Below are 16,814 nucleotides of genomic sequence, written 5' to 3'. Positions count from 1 at the left end.
TTTGTGCTTAACTACAAACAAATCTAGTGAGCTTAATATAAAAAGCGCTCCAGTAGTACGTGAAAAGTACCAGCTTCGATTCCTGGAGATGTTAAAAACTACATTATTATACGAATTTATCATAATAACAGGCCAATATATTTTTAAGCAATAACTAAATGCAAGCAATCAAACGCAGATAAAATTATTAGAAAAATGTTCGGACTTTTATCACAAAAATGTTGAAGTAGGGTTAGATAGTTTGTTCTTGTTGTTGAATGTCGTGCAAAACTAGCTACTCGAGAACTGTCTGCGCTAGCCGTGTCAAATTGTGAAGTGATAGACTAGAGGGAAGGCAGCTTGTCAAGACCATGCACCATTCACTCTTACAATGCACCCAAGACCGCGAAGCGTGAGTTGTTTTTTTCGGTAACGGCACGTGAACAATGGATACGTTGATCCACAGTCGACTGGCGCGTTAACCTCAGGGTTGCGCACAGCCTGGTTAAGTAGGTATTTTGATATTTGTTATATCACAGATCTAGGGATCCCAGCATAAACGTGACATATCTGTTACTTCTGAAAATGACCACTCGGTTGTACATTAAACAACTCAACTGGTCAGCATAATGCTGAAAATTAATATATTACAAGCATTTTAAGATAAAAAAAAAACAATACATGGTCCCTTGAACCTTCAAGATGGGATGCTGATTTTGGTTTTTGAAGTATACGTATGTTTTTTTAGACTGTGTTTCTATGAGCATATTGCTCTATTGAATACACACTTATGAAAGTTTTAGCATAAATAATTAAGTTTAAATAACTAGTCTAGAAACAGAATACTATCGCATATAGGACCCGATCGTAGGTCTGATTTCGAGGCATGCTCTCCCAAATACGCTTCACACTTCAACAGTGGGTGAGTTATAAGAGTCACAGACAATCCTCTGGTCCGTAGTTCAAAATTACAGATGGCTATGTCTGAACCACAGAGGCCACTCTTACTTGGCTGTTTATTCTCTTGTATGTATACGTTGTCGTTCCAGTGAACAAACAAACAAACCGCTATACATAGAACAAACAAATAAAATTAAGGAAGAGACAACAGAGAAACGATGGTAGAACTTATCTTCGTAGGAAAGGTATTTGTGAAAGTAAGTTTCAAGCACAAATTCTATCAGATTTAACTTCCACTTTCAAGCATCACCTAGTGGAATAAAATTGTAATTTAAAATTAAGCAGATACAAATACCCACGCTCTCATCATGTGGTAATGTCATGTAAAATCTGACATTATATGGTGCCCTTTCTCTACCTACAATGTTATCATGTGACTGTGAAGCTGATAGGACCAACAGATATGAAAAAAATGGCCGTATACTTGCAATAACGCAAAAAATATATGAGTCAACATACAAACTGAAACTAAACTGAGTGCCGAGAAAATGTTTCATCTTAAAGAGGGTTTAAGTCATATTAACCTTTCATATTTTTATACATAAAATAGTTACTAAAAATATGTTACTTATTACCATTGTAGTTGTAATACACGAACTAGGGTATTCCGAGTTTTGATTTCTTATTGTCGTGTCCAGATACATACTTTTAGTATACCTATACACAAAGGTCATGTAACATTCAAGGAACTAGGACCTCTTTATAAACATTGTTCACAATAAGATCAATTAAGGAACCCTATTATACATCATTGTGTGAAACTTGTATTGTTCAGAGTAAGGCCAATTAGTAACCCCACTATACATCACTGTGTGAAACTTGTATTGCTCAGAGTAAGGCCAACTAAGGAACCCCATTACACATCACTGTGTGAAACTTGTATTGCTCAGAGTAAGGCCAATTAAGGAACTCCGTTATACATCATTGTGTGAAACTTGTATTGTTCAGAGTAAGGCCAATTAAGTAACCCCACTATACATCACTGTGTGTAACTTGTATTGCTCAGAGTAAGGCCAATTAAGGAATCCCGTTATACATCATTGTGTTAAACTTGTATTGTTGAGAGTAAGGCCAATTAAGTAACCTTGTCATACATCGTTGTGTGAAACTTGTATTGCTCAGAGAACGGCCAATTCATTGAATCTACTCAATTTGGCTAGATTCAAAATTATTTAATAACTTGAAAGATATGAATGTGACGGCTTTCTAATTTTTTCGAAACATTTTGTTTGTGAGGCTGTAAATACTTTTTTTTAATGATAAGGATTTTTGCAGTTGATTTTCGATCATCTTGTACTATTTTTGACACTGTAAATAAAACAAGAAAAATCCACTAAATTATTTTTTTTTCTGAAGGGCGGGAGTTAGGGATATGAGCATTCACTAAAAACAGTGAAGCAACATGACAAAACTTATTAATTTTGTATTCATAAAACATACACAAGTATTAAAAAATTGACTCTTAGGCCTTACGCTACAGAATAGTACGAATATGCATGCTTAGTTCTATAAAATAAAAACATTTTGTGTAGCTAACTCAAAAAGGACAAATATAACACCAAAAGTAGCATAACTATTTGTGGAACAAACTATGTTATTAAAGTCAAGAATACGGAGAAGAGTAAGATGTGTGAAAAATAAATTTTCCATGTACCTTAAAAGCAGAGGGGGCTTTTACGAGACAAACAGAGAGTTGGAATATTCGAGACAAATGATTATGGCTTCAGATTGTTTACATTAGCTCTAAGAATACTTTATATAAGCTATTCATCTGCAATTAGCAAGTTCTCAAAAGTTATAAGGTAGAATGCTAGTAACACAGCATGTGCTTTGCTTGTTTGATTCAGAAGAGGTTTGCTCAAAGATACACAAAGACCACTTTTGTATAAATACGAGAAGGCAGCTATTTAACAACACACGCCGCCAACGCTTGGACTACTCTTATTTAATTGACCGTCACTCTTACTCTTATAGAACACCCACGGACTCAAAACCCCAATACACTAACTACTAGACCTTACATGCTCAGTCCTAAAAGCTTTAGATCCCTGCAAGTAAAATTTTGACATTACGTTAAATACATATAAACCATCTAACTATAGATTTATGGTTGTACAGTACATCATTCTAGTTTTTGGGTGATCTTATTCGTTTCGCAAAAACTTCTCGTAATGCAGAGTTACATTCTAAATAAATTTCGAAACGTAACATTAAAATAATATAATTTATTTAATTCGCACTCATATGATACACTATGAATTTGACGATGACAATGAATAACAATATTATGTATTATATAAAACTTCCTAATTGCAAACTAATATTCTGTAAGGTTGGTTTCTTGGATGTAAACATTGTTATATTACACTCTATGTTGCGACGTGACTTTTATCGTAATATAATTATAACTTATATAACAGGTATATTTACAAAAATTATATATTTCACGTATTGTTATTGTTTGTAATTAAGCACAAAGCTACACAATGGGCTATCTGTGCTCTGCCCACCACGGGTATCGAAACCCGGATTTTAGCGTTGTAAGTCCGCAGACATACCGCTGTGCCACTGGGGGGCTTATATATTTCACTAATAAAGGTTGATTTCTATCGTAAAAGTAGTGTAGTGTTTCAGTTTTTTTATTTTAGGGCAAATTCACACAGTGGGCAATCTGTGCTATGTCCGCCGCAGGGAATTGAACTTCGGATTTAAGCGTTGTAAGTCAGTAAATTTAACGCTGACCTCTTAGGGGGACGCCATGCTTTACACTCTTTTAATCATTTATCGACAAATCAATAGATATTTAAGATTTAAAACGATAAATTTAGCTGCTTGCTAATAGTACGAATATGCATTCCTAATTCTACAAAATAAAAACATTTTGTGTAGCTAACTCAAAAGGACAGATATAACGCCAAAAGTAACATAACTATTTGCGGAACAAACTATATTATTGGAGTCAAGAATACGGAGAAGAGTAAGATGTGTGAAAAATAAATTTCCATGTACCTTAAAAGCAGAGGGGGCTTTTAATTTTACGACACAAACAGAGAGTTAATGACATGTAAAAGAAACTAAAGCATTTTTTTTTAAATCCAAAGCCCCTAGCAAACAAGAATTTTTCCATAAGCATAGAATAATAAATTACCCTGCGGTTCTTTTAACATCTTTTCCATGTCCTTTCCACCATGTCCCGGGTGAATGTATGATAAGTATATCAGAAGCATGTCGTGTGTAGCTCGAAGCTTTTTAAATGATATCCTAGGGCTTTGAGTTCTTTCTTATACAATTTAGTACACCGTCATTAATCGAGTTGCTGGAAGTAAAAATCTCTTTATGAAGCTTCTAAAGGTGTGGCATGTTGAATATAGAGCAGTGTAAAATCAGTTTTTATTATATATATATATATATATACACGTACACATAAGAACATATATATTCATATAATATGTTAATTTGGGAGTAGTCCCTTAGAGGGATAACAATCTTAAATGGCGACTTGAGCATGACAACAGAAGATGTATTCCTTGGATATATATGTTAGAGTATAAGTGGATTGCTGTACTATACTTATCAATGTTTTGCATAGAAGATATCTTTTACCTGCTTTTTATTAGGTTATAATACAAAATTAAACCTACTTAAAAAAATATTTGATATATGGCATCGAAAGCAGATTTTTATAAATTCTCAGTGTTAATGAGGCCAGTGAATATTTAATAAATAATAATTGGGCTAGAAAGAAAACTTTTGTCTTATTACAAATCAGAACACGCTTGAGCAAAACTGGAGCTAGTGAATTCGTAAGTTTTTAAACTTCTTTAGGCGAGATTAGCCTCTAAGTTATAGTCATTCAGATGAGTTGTAACAAACGAAATTTATTTTTGCAAAACCTTTACATTTATTGCAAATGTATCGGATATTTTCAATTTTCATCATATACTATTTATCATATACTCTTCCAAACAATATATTGCCATCTTATAAAGTCAAAAGATAGCACATATATGATTTTTTGAAAGAGGAGAATCCAACTTTTGGGCCAGAATATAAACTTAATGTTATATAGGCCAAGTTATAATCAATGTTGGCCTTAGCCATTGCGGAGCCATAGTCAAAACACAAACACAATACTGTATTCAGTAATAATAGTAATAATTATATAAAAAAAAAAGATGCGATGGAAATTTTACAAAAGAACGATGTGGTACGTTCGTTCGTGGATCAACCGTATGGGTTTTGGGATTTGAATCTTCATCTTTACGTATCAGCTATAAAAATATCGATGTAGGCTCCTCATGGCGAGGAGCCCTACGCAGCCTGCCTTACTTTAATGCTGGCGATGGTTGTAAAGGTACATGTAATTGCTTCGTAATAATATATTAATTGATAAAATATATTTAAAAGATATGTTTTAAAATTATTCCGTTTCAGTTTTCATTAATGCCATAGAATAACTTTGTTTGCTTTAAAGATTCAAAAACTGAGTAACAACGTCTTTATGCTTGACTGTGTTTTATTTTGCTCTGGAAAAAGGACTGATCTGATCCTCTAAACCAGTGCTTCTCAACTGGCTGAATGGTTCACCCAGGAGTTTGTTTATTTTATGTTGTATTCATTCTAGTTGTAATTTGAAGTATATTTAAGTCATAATAAATAATTTTGCATTTTAATTTAGTATTTTTTGTATTTTTTCGAACTGGGGTGAGTGAGCTGTCGTGAAAAACTTATAAGATAAAATTGGGATACTGGAAAAGGTTGAGAAGCAATGCAATAGACCCCCAGTATCTGCACTTATATGTCATCTTACGGTCATCTACACTATCAGAACAGCATATTTATAATTGAAATATCGTTATTTCATACTATCAAAAAGTAACGTTACGTATTTCTTAGAGAGATATAGTAATCTTATATTATAAAAACAACAGCAACAAATACATACTTGTGAGCCTTATATCGTTATTTTACACTATTAAAAATTACTTTATATACATACACATTCTAATATGGTATACCGTCAAGTTACACCATCAAAATATCGTTATATTCTTCTAAACGTTACATCGTGATCTTACATTTAAAATATTTCTTTAATCTCAAAACTGAAACTAATACTATTCAACATAGAAATGGCTAAATTTCTAGTACAATATATATATATATATATATATCATAATTTATTAGCTAAACTTTTACATATATCGTTTGTTCAATTAAATTTCATTGCAACTGTATTTCTTGTATAAGGGAACCAAATTCCCAGACGTATTTCAATCATGTAAACCTGATAGATAATAAAAAATAGAATAAGCGTAAAATATGTGATTTACTTATACAAAGCAGTGAGAAGAAAAATATATGCCATACAAAGTTAAGTTGAAGAGCTTTATAGCCTTGAAAATGATTTAATTACTTGCCTTCATGTAGATTTCTTAAAAATCATTCCAAGTTTTTCATTGTTGAATGTTTTATTGATTGTAAGTAACATTGCACGTTCATAAATAGAGACAATAGTTGCATGTATTTTTAAAAAGGTTATTTTAGATTCATTCACATGCTACGTTTACTGCTTTTGAAAGTTTTTTTACTGATTTTGAATCTGTAGGCCAGTGTTTTACCATAAAACTTAAGATTGTAACTGCTATTTTAAGTATAAATAGGCCTCAGTTCAATATCTGGGGTTTTGAATTACAGCCTAGTTACTTACACCTTACATTTGGCATAGCAATATTAAACGTTGTATACGGGCCTCGGCCTAATGTGAATAACTATGAATTATGAAACGAACATATTTAATAATTAAAAACAACACTCAGAGAAGTAATACATAATATAGTTTGAGATTCCTTTAATCCGACCTAACGGGTTGACTAGAAATTAAGATGTGCATATCAAGTATTTAATTATTGTAAATGTTTGGAACAATTTATATTTATATTGTAAGTATACCACTCTTCTGAGACGTATAAATAATTAGAAAGAGGGCAACCTTTATGTATATGGGTCAAGTGATAAACTGAACGGAACAATAATTCTTCTGCGTTCATCATACCTGAGAGTAAAAATATAAAAAAAAAGTGTTATAAAGCCGATAGAAACACCCATACAACTCCAATAATGAACAGAAAGTGACCTACTGATTGCCGTAGAGATCACTAACAAAGTTCATATTTTTCAACACACTGATCTCTTCATAGTTGCTGATTGGCTGGATGGTTGTTTGGAGTTTTATGGCGCAAAGCACCAGGACTGTTTGCGCCAAACAATTTCTGTTTAACAACCGTAATATAAAAAGAAGAAGATAGTAAAAGACTAAAAATATGGCCAGTGTCCAGTGCTAATGAGGCACCAGAAGTTAAAATATATGTCAAATAATGTTGTTGCTGAATTTCATAACTATGATATGAAAGTAAGATGTGGACAATTGCTCATACATTAGCCTTGTTAGGACAACTTTTTTCCTCCATTTGTTGCGCAAACTAAACAGCCAATCAGCGGCTGTAGGTTTTATCTGGAAAAGCTTGTTCAGGTGTTGCTCTCCCCAAATCATTCGTCAACTTACTCAAAGCTCTGATAACAGGCTTGAATTCCATATACGGATTAAGCAAAGCCTCAACATCACCAAAAAAGGCTCATTTCTTCGGATACAGACATGGCGAGGAATCCAGAAAACAAAAGGGTAGAAAAACATGATAGTGACAAATGGGCTAGTAATTTCTGAATATTCGAGAGAAATGAGTGAGAACTGGAGGTAAACGATTACAGGGTCTTGAAAGAGGTAAGTTACTCACCATAGTTAATATAACTATTGTCCTATTTAGCCACTACATAATTCAGAGCAAGTTAATTTCCTGTTTAGCTTCTATATGATCCAGAGCAAGTGAAATTGTGCACAATTTAGCACTGAATAAAGAATCTGTAAAGGAGTCCTGTGAGAAACTACAGAACTACGACAAATGTTGGCACAATCCACAAAATCACTTGATTTCAAGTCATATCCAGGTAGAATGAGGGCGCGAGAGATATTTATTAAATAGAAATCAATATTTCCAGTTCGGGATATTTGACTTCTTCAGACAGCTAAAAAAAAAAAGATCACGCATGCGGATAGTAAAAAGCCATGATGGAATGATATGATAATTGGATTTAGCAATGTTTACGTCAGGCCCATCTCATTCAACTCCTCTTCTTGGATTGGGACAGTAGACTGTCTATTTACAAAACATTGCCATCTGGGACGTTATGGCAGTGATCGGAGCTTTACAGCATACTACAAAGAAAATAGCAAATGCCAGCGATGAAGTGGAGGTTCATAGGTCTCTGTATACAAACTGTAGACTGAAGAAGTTCAAAAAATCCTGGAGGGAGTTGAAGCCTGTAATGATGGTCAAGGACCAGCATCATTAATGCAGAGTTCCTGTCTAAGGCATAGACCAAAGACTCATAGTCCAGTTTATATTGAAAGAGGTCACAACATATTATGAGCTTAAGACTTATCTGCTCTCCAAGATGTAGAACAGAGGACATGGATGATGTTCAGTGCCTCGACTCAAAGCTGTATTATGTGATGAACGAAAAATCAGTTTATTTTCAAAAAGATGTCCTAATAACAGTGGTATGTCTTCGGACTTACAACGATAGAAACCGGGTTTCGATACCTGTGGTGGGCAGAGCACAGATAGCCCATTGTGTAGCTTTGTGCTTAACTACAATCAAATCATTAACCTTAGCCATGTGCGCTTAGATGGAATATAGAATTTTATAGTTTGTCACTTTAATATAAATAGGATATAATGAAGCATGGTTGCCACAGTTTAATCAAAACTTTATTTTTTAAAATTGCCTGTTTGTTTTTTGTGCTAATTGTAAAAACACAAAGCTACACAATGAGCTATATGTGCTCTACCCATCGTGGATATAGAAACTCGGTTTCTAGCAGTATAAGTCCGCAGACCGGGGGAAGGGACTCTTAAAACTAGTTAACACAGTTTCAAAACATATAAAAAAAATACCCTTTTAACTCTGTATGTCCTTCATGTATTTTCAAAGTCCTGCAGCATAGAATTTAATATTTATATGGCGTAGTTGTGATCAAAGCATGGTTTAATTTTTGTCACTTTAATGAGTTTGTCACAAGCTATGCCATATATTAAAGAGAACGGCTGTTCGCTGGATTAGGAAAAATTGGTTAGTATCCCCCAGAGAATTGTTAGAACAGTGACAATAATCCATTTAACGAGTACGGTAACTTGTTCAACTTCCAAAAAAAAAAAAACAAAGAAAAAAGATGAAGGAGAGAATGTGAAGAAATGGACAGGTCTTCGGCACTATATGTCTGACTCTGATCATGGAAATATTTATATTCTGCAGTAATGAAGAACGAAAAGTTGTGATCCAAGAGCAAATACTCCGTAGTTTGACCCATTCATCCAATTTGCACTACCCCAGAATATATTGTGTTTACTTAAATCTCCCAGGATGGTGAAGGGAGGTGGCAACTGTTCAATAAAACCATCAATATCTGTTTGATCAAATGCTTCTCTTGATGACAAGTAAAGAGAGCATGATGTCAAAGTGTGATCAATGGAGACATAGATGGCCTAGAAAGGTGGAATAAACGGCATAGTCATGGTCATTTAGCATTGCTACATTCTCGTGAAACTGTCCATCACACAACTTGTCCTCAGTATTCTGTAAAGAGAGACACACGGGATGCTAAGAAATGATCAAGGCCTTGATGAAAACTAAATTAGAAGAAAAATGACGACTGTTCCACTATATTAATGTGGTCATTTTCACCTAGATGTTTTGATAAAAAGTAGGAGGAGCGTTTCTGTTTATAGGTTTGACCTTACCCTGGATTAAAGGGGATGGTCCCCATCAGACAGATGGAATTCCAGCGAACGACGCTCCTGCACACTGGGACCAATGGAACAGTACCAAACACCTATCGGTGCCTCTGGTAGAAACAAAGATGGGGTAAGACGTTGACTTATCTATTTGTGCTCTATGTAGAGCAAAATAGTGTTACAATGGTTGGAGAAAGATTCTGTATACAGAATAGTGATATCTATCTGTACTCTCTGTATGGTAGTAGGATAGAGTGCAGCAGCATGATACATGTTATTTAATATTTTTATCTGCTGTACGTCTTTCTACTGATTTCATTTAAGGCATTAACTAAAGCAAAAACGTTGGGAACGAAAGCATTGACACTAACTTGTACTCGTAACTATCATAGATTTTACTGTTGCAATGATCACAAGTTAAAAATGTTTTAAAGGTCTAGATCATTAACACTAAAAACATCTGAGAGAGTTGAATATATAAATAAGGTTTGACTTTGCACTTCACATAATTGCCTTGATGTTGGTAGATGTATAAAATTGTGTGAACATAAAAAAGAGAACCATAGTCAGTACAGATATTCCATTCTTATGAGTGATATCTTACAGCTGACATTCCTTGCCTGAAAAGACAAGCGAGAATTTCCATTTCGAGGACGTTCAGGTCTTGACAATCACTCTTCTCAAGGAATTGAAAGTAACATACAAATTTACTTCAGTAGATATAACCACAATGCATGTAATCAACATGAGGAGTTAATTTTGTTCTGGTTGTGAGATTTCGTCCAGTAGGTCCACAAATCTTAATTTCAAGACTGACATTGGAGAGATGAAAGTGGGATTTTTGGTACTGAAAAATCAGAAAACAGGGTACAGGAATATTAGGAAATTATGATTATATCCCTAAAGTCTTCTATTCACGGTTGTTTACTAATTAATTTTATTTCTTGTCAATATATTATCCATAAGTAAAATAAATTGGTGCCCACTGACCCCAACCATCATGGAGTCCTACAAATGGATATGTTACAGTGGTAAACGCTTACAACGTTGAAGACAAGATAGTAATGCCAAGGTTTAATGGGCAATGTACCTGAACACCAATACTCACTGAGGACGTCCAATACTCTTACTCAATTGAACCCAATCACAATTGACCAGCTGATTGATCCTTATAGAGGCACACCAGGGCCTCACGGCTACAGGAATACAATATCAAATATGTTTATTGCAGTGATTCAGGTAACACTCAACCACAAGAATCCCCTCCTTCTCTTCATAAATCGCCATGCACAGCAAAAACGTGGGTGAATTTTTGGGTACTAGAGAAGGAACGTAAACTGTAGAGAAGAACCTTTCCTGCGATAACTCATCAGCACGTAAGGGAGCCACAAGTTGAAAGGTCATGTTACTGGAAAGAACATCCCTTGTTTTGCAAATCTTTGGATTGATATTAGTTGTGAAATTAGTTTAAATGAACAACGATCCAATTAAACAGAAAAATAATTCATATATATTAAATTATTCTGTATAATGAATATTGCCGAATGGTGACAGTGTTGGCAGTTGTCATAAAACTCTGTAAGGAGACACAAACAGGATGGTAAGAATCGACAGAAGGCCTTGATAGCATCTAAATTAGCACAGAAAGATCTATAGTTCCATTTTATCTGCATGGACCTTTTCACCTAGATTATTAGGTGCGCAACTTTGCTGTTTAGAAAACATTTTGCAGTTTGTTGTATTCACATTTACCGACTCATTTAGTTACAAAAAATAGAAAAAAATATTAAGCTTAGTGCTTATTATCTCCGCCAGAGTTGAAGAAACAAGAAAATGCCAACACTTTTGTGATTGTATTGTTTTTATTCTCAACATTATACTGTGGTAAAATATAACAGATGAAGCAATTACTCTTTCTAAAGAAGACACGTGCAAATTATTGATAGTTAAATACGTTGTGCACATATTTTGTTTTAACATACAAGTAAAGTAAAGAGGAGTAAACATTTTTCTGATTAAGTAAAAGCTTAGCCTTAACAAGACTCGAATTTAAGAGTGAGCTGGTGAGGCAAACACGTTAATCAATTAAGATAATGCGGCTTGAAAATTACAATTATAAAGTTTTATTTTGTTACTTGCTAACAATAGATTTAGGCAGGACTTTCGGATACTGCTAATTGGCTTACAAAGCTAAATATCCATATAATGACAATATTTTTGAGGATGTTTTTAATTACTATCTTTCTTCACTCTTTTTTATGTCAATTTAATTGAGTTTGTTTGTTTTGAACTTCGCGCAAAGCTACACGAGGGCTATCTGCGCTACCCGTCCCTAATTTAGCAGTGTAAGACTAGAGGGAAGGTAACTAGTCATCACCACCCACCGCCAATTCATGGGCTGTTTTAAGAATTTTCTTTCTTACATAGAGTATAGAGAAGAACACTGAAAACAAAACAAGTAAATGGTTATTAACTGTCTTTGAACATTAACAAAATAGTAAATTTATGAAGCAAAAGAATGCTTTCATGGGAATAAATTATGTCTGGAATGATTTGTTTGTTTGTAATTAAGCACAAAGCTACACAATGGGCTATCTGTGCTCTGCCCACCACGGGTATCGAAACCCGGTTTCTAGCGTTGTAAGTCCTTAGACATACCGCTGTGCCACTGGAGGGCTTCTGGAGTGAAAATAAGTAAAATGATAAAGTAATAAATATAATTTTAGAGAATAATGTTTGAATAAAATTTAGTTTATATATTATTTTTATATGTAATTATATAATTCTTATCTTAGGCATATAAAATCCTCATTAACATGCAAATATACCTTGTTTAATCACACCAAAACGCATACTTTCGTATTTTTATTCTGGAGAGTTTTTGTCATTTCGAATACACATATGGCCTTCTCTAACTTGATTTTTTCAGTGCCCTTTATATTACGAGAGGGTTTGAATGTGCCCAAAGAAAAAAAAAACCAAAAAAATGCGTCAGCTGTGAACTGTTTTAGCAGACCAATTACATGTCTGATGTCAGTGATTCGGCGATAACTAACTTCCGTTGCTTTGAACCTCAACTTCCGTTAAAAATGGAGAACGAAATGGCGTTTAATATTTCAGAGGAGAAATGCAACTTAAAATTCAAAGATGAACAGAAACTCGCCAATGAACATACATTAGGCTGTAAATGTACGTTCATTGCATTACCATCGGATTATGGAAAATCTAAGATTTATTCGTATTTGCCAGAAACGCATGAACTTACGAAAGATGTGGATCCTCCTCTTTTACGTGACAAATAGTTCTACAACTGTTGCATCATACCCACAATTCATAGCAAATAAAAAGTTCCGTTATGATGGATTTTATTGATGAGTGCATCCAGGCGTTAATGTAGTAATCAAAGATCGATGAAATATAAAGATTGGATCATTCGAATCAGGACTTTCCCATGTGTTATAATATCTGAAGGCTTAATACAAAGGAGGCGTTGGTGCACAAATTAACAAATGTAAGATAACATGTGAGATAAGACTTGTACAAAATTACAGCTATTTTCTTATTCAAAAAGTATGTATGAAATATTAAAAATAGCACTTCAGTGCTGATGTTCATATGCTTGAAGAAAATTATTAACCATGATGTATTTCAGATACAGCGTTCGATAATATTTAGAACCTTATAAAACCACGGTATTACATTTTAGGGTTTTCAGTGGTTAATCACTAATAGCAAAACTAATAGGCCTAGCAATTATTTTTGATTAAGGTATCAACATTAACCTTAGCCATCTACACTTACATGGAATATAGGATTTTATAATTCGTCGCTTTAATATAGATAGGGTATAATGAAGCATGGCTGCCACAGTTTAATGAAGACTTTATTTTTTAAATAAATTGTCTGTTTTTTGTTAGTTGTAAAAACACAAGGCTACACAATAGATTATTTGTGCTCTGCCCATCGTGGATATAGAGATTCGGTTTCTAACGGTATTAGTACGCAGACCGGGGTAAAGGACTTTTAAAACTAGTCAACACAGTTTGAAAATATATAAAAATACCTTTTCAACTCTGTATGTCTTTAAAATATTATTTACGTCAACAGTCGTAACATTTTCAGAAATTACACTATATGCGGTGTGATATAAAAATTGTTATAAAAATATTAACCAAGAAAAGAGGAAATGTACCTCTATGATGCCAGGGTTCGTGTCCCCGTCCCACCAAACATGCTCGCCCTTTCAGCCGTGAGGGCGTTATAACGTGACGGTCAATCACACTATTCGTTGGTAAAAGAGTAGCCCAAGAGTTGGCGGTGGGTGGTGATGACTACCTGCCTTCCCTCTAGTCTTACACTGCTAAATTAGGGACGGCTAGAGCAGATAGCTCTCGTGTAGCTTTGCGCGAAATTCAAAAACAAACAAACAAACTATACTGCCATACCAATAATGCTGGATAAGCTCAATGAAATGACCTTGTTCGTTGCACTCTCACATATTTTAAGTAGGGTGTTGCAAATTTCATAAAGTAATTCCATGTATTTTCAAAGTCCTGCAGCGTATAATTTAATATTTACATGGCGTAGTTGTGATCAAAGCATGTTTTAATTTTTGTCAGTTTAGGGAGGTTGTCACAAGCTATGCCGTATATTAAAGAGAACGACTGTTCGCTGGATTAGGGAAAATAGTTGGTTAGTATTCCCCAGAGAATTTTTAAAACAGAGTAAATAAACCACTTAACAAGGACGGTAACTTTATGAATTCTCCTCAGCCTTACAATGTGTTTTAAGTGTCATCAAGTCAATGGAAGTAAGTTTGGCTAAAAATGTTTCTTTGGAAGTAGTTTATATGTTGGTACAGTATTTTGTAACGAGAAAGTTTACACATTAAGTATGGCTGAACTTTAAAAAGTATAATATACTAAAACTCAAGTTTTACTTTTGGTAATTCGTTTTCTATCTTCTCAGTAAAGTAATTTAGAACTTTAGAAAAGTGTGCTATTTACATTCTGTGTGGCTGTTTATTAGGACAGTTACCACAAACATTTGTACATCACTTCATTTATTTGCATAAGTAAGTAATAATAACAATACCGATCAAAATACGTGTCGCATGCTGGTTAAGCCCTATAAATTGGTATGTAGTTATACCACGACTGGGCTGCAAGTACTCCAGCTTTCAAAAGGGCATGATAATGAATATCCATCTACCAAGAGCTTCGCAATCAAAGATAATGTTTTGATCAATTATTCAAAGATATCTGTCACCAAAGTCTACCAACTGTGACAACCCGAAAAGAAATACATTTACCACAAGAAACTAATTATTACCACTAGCCGCTACTGAATGTCCGAGGATGAAAAGACGAGTGGACAGACTTGTAAATTGCAAAAGACGTCACACTTGACTGATTCCATCAACAACCATATGGCAACCATCAACAAGTAATAAAACTACAACAAATCTCAGAATCTGACAAGAAAGCGTGACTTCAGTGGTGCTTTGCATCATAAACTGAGGATAATGAATTATTAGAAGCGTATTATGTGGTGCAATCTAAGAAGTCGCGTTTCAGCCATTCCTAAATTGGCAACACACGGAAAAAAAACCCATAATGCACTTGATTTTTGCTGTTGTAATTTAAACAGTACAAGCTGTTGAAAGTTGTGAAATGGTATGAAAAACATCCTCATAGCAGGTTTCGGGTCCTTTGATACCTAAAGAAGAACAAACATTTAGAGGAAATCTTAAAGTTGTTCCATATTATGCCCAGGATTGTTTCTAAGACAACAGTAAAGAAAATTATTAAGTTAGTACTGTTTGATATTTACTCGAATAACACTACAGTGGTGTTCCTTATCTTTTGTGGTCAGCATAATTACCGGATTTCAATCTGTTTGAATATCTTTGTAATGAACATGAACGTCCCACGAACTCTGTTAACCAATTGCAGACTATACCTAATCCTAATACAATCTCCAGTCGCTATAATAATATGTTAGTAAATCTCAATGCCTTTAGATTTTGAAATTTTTATATTCAGTTACAGGATAATATACATATTTGCGATTCACAATTTCAATCAGAACAAATTGCATTTGAAGTTAGTGATAACATATCTTTGAAAAAATAGTACTGCTGTTAAACGATTTCATCGACAATAACCATTATTATCAGGTGATGGTACCTGATGATGACAAAACCTTGTCGAAACGTTGTATATTTGCTGTTATGTTAAACTTATAATAAAGTTTTTCTTCATTACATATTCAAGCTGTCTCCAACCATTATTAGTCTCAAAGTGGTTCCTAATCATCGAATTTGTACTCAAACTGAGTTATATTTTTAGTTTTGTATATTTTCTATTTGACTGCCAATAATCAGCGTCTTAGAAATGTTACCCTAACTTATATGACGCCAAATTTTTACTGTTTCTTTATATTCCTATTGGTCTAATGGGTCACAGTGACTTGGAAGAATACCTTTCTCAAGTTGTTAGCCAAACTTTCACATAAAAGAACTAAGTAGTTAAGAGCTTTTAACTGTTCAGACTGGGGAAAATTGGTGTAGTGGTACTTGTTTTTTTTTGTGCACTATGTTTTGTTAGTGAAACGTTTTTTTGTAGACCTTATATACACATACGTCAATGAAAAAGTAAAAAGGAAGAACAATAAGTGTTTTTTCATTCTTCTTACGAGATATATGGTTGATAATATTTCTATATTTAGCTTATTGTCAATTTTAAGTATATTAAGATTTTATACTAGAATTCTACAGGGTTTATATTTTATTACGTAACTATTCTATTTATATCTTTATGATTTGAATCCTAGATTATACAGTTTGCTGTGATTTTATATGTTTTAAAGTATTCTTTAAAATACACTATTTTATATTCAATTGTATAATTCGAAAGATATAAAGAACTTAACCAACTAGTTGTCAGGAAATGAAAGTTGAATTATTATACACAGCTTGATATTCACCAGAGAAATAAAATTAAACTAAGAAGAGGTACTCTT

At 33.8% G+C, this 16,814-nt stretch overlaps 1 protein-coding gene across 1 annotated transcript in view; it reads right to left on the bottom strand.

The window, feature by feature from the left end:
* The window catches only part of LOC106457832, a 134,263-nt gene that overhangs the window by 32,745 nt on the left and 84,704 nt on the right, over positions 1 to 16,814 (bottom strand). The gene's annotated exons all lie outside the window — the stretch shown is intronic.

Source organism: Limulus polyphemus, unplaced genomic scaffold (assembly GCF_000517525.1).
Source record: "Limulus polyphemus unplaced genomic scaffold, Limulus_polyphemus-2.1.2 Scaffold0, whole genome shotgun sequence".
Classification (NCBI taxonomy): Eukaryota; Metazoa; Arthropoda; class Merostomata; order Xiphosura; family Limulidae; genus Limulus; species Limulus polyphemus.
This window is presented reverse-complemented; position numbering and strand designations above follow the sequence as displayed.